This window comes from Penaeus monodon, chromosome 23, assembly GCF_015228065.2.
Source record: "Penaeus monodon isolate SGIC_2016 chromosome 23, NSTDA_Pmon_1, whole genome shotgun sequence".
In the NCBI taxonomy this organism is placed as follows: domain Eukaryota; kingdom Metazoa; phylum Arthropoda; class Malacostraca; order Decapoda; family Penaeidae; genus Penaeus; species Penaeus monodon.
This window is the reverse complement of record NC_051408.1, coordinates 36985244-36986341: the sequence shown is the minus strand read 5'-3', so window position 1 is coordinate 36986341 and position 1098 is coordinate 36985244. Positions and strand designations below refer to the sequence as shown.

Below are 1098 nucleotides of genomic sequence, written 5' to 3'. Positions count from 1 at the left end.
TTGTAGTCTTTCCAGTACAGAGTCTTGATGTTTTCCTTTCTACCTTTGTTTAGTTTTATCTGTTTGTTTTGTCACTCTCGATTCCTCCACTCTCTCTTTTTCCATCCATCTTCTGTAAGAAATTCTTGTAAGAGGAGACTAAGTAAACAATGGCGATTACGTGTCTTCTTTGAGATATTTGATTTGGTTTGATTGTCATTATTATTGCTATCTTATTTTTCCTTTGTGATGGAGTCTTATCTCTTAGGCTGTTTATGCTTCTTCCACTGATGACGTCACTATCCACTTTCTCATTCTCTCTTTCAACTAATTACCGTCACTTGCCATTGTGATTACGCCTAATTATCTGTTCTTTGTGCGTTTCTTCCTTTCCTCCCTGACCATCTGTTTCGTTCCACCCATAACTCTTCCTCCCCACACCCACGTTTACCCAACAACAAGGATTTCACTCATGTTGTTCATTTCACAGAATTCCACAATGCCCGTTTCCTTTCCTGCTCAAACTCGCACAAAAATGCCAACGCAAGGATCACCTGAGACACACAAAGGCACTTGAAGGCCCTCAGACGCACATCCCACCCGCGCCGCAGTGCCTTCGCGGAATGTGCCGCCACCTCGCCCTCACCTGGCTCCCTCTCGCGATCTCCCCGCCGGATCCAACGCCTCCCCACCGCCCCCGTCTGCACCTTGTCGTCACGCCCGCGGCAACGTTTCATCTCCTTACACCCTCAAGAGCCCAGCGCCACGACGCCCTGTAGCAAGCTCTCGCCCCCCGACCACCCAGGGACTGCACAGGAGGCCAGACATCGAGCTCCGCGTTCCCTCGCACTGCCTGTCACCTTACTTAGAAAAACAAGGTATCCAAGACGGCTTCTACAGGCCTATCATGAGGCCGGACGACTCAGCGGCTCCTGGTGGCACTAGGTTCCGCCTGCAGGACATCACAAGGCTCCGGCAGAACACTCGAGCATCGTGAAATACGTCATTTAAACGCCGCCACAGACCGTGGGACGCGCGTGGACTCGGAGGAAGGACGCACGATGGTTCCCCTCTGAGTGATAGTGTACAACTAGAGCCTGGTGGCGGGGTAAGGGCTGG

General features: G+C 51.3%; 1 protein-coding gene across 2 annotated transcripts in view; it reads right to left on the bottom strand.

Annotated features, from left to right (window-relative positions):
• LOC119587972 overlaps positions 1-1098 on the bottom strand; it is a 35733-nt gene that overhangs the window by 22137 nt on the left and 12498 nt on the right. Inside the window, exon 1 of one of the 2 annotated variants that reach the window (XM_037936686.1) lies at positions 845-1071. The exons of the other annotated variant lie outside the window; for it this stretch is intronic. The gene's annotated coding sequence lies outside the window, so the exon portion shown is untranslated. Of the gene's footprint in view, positions 1-844; positions 1072-1098 lie in introns of those variants that run through there. 2 annotated transcript variants of the gene reach the window in all.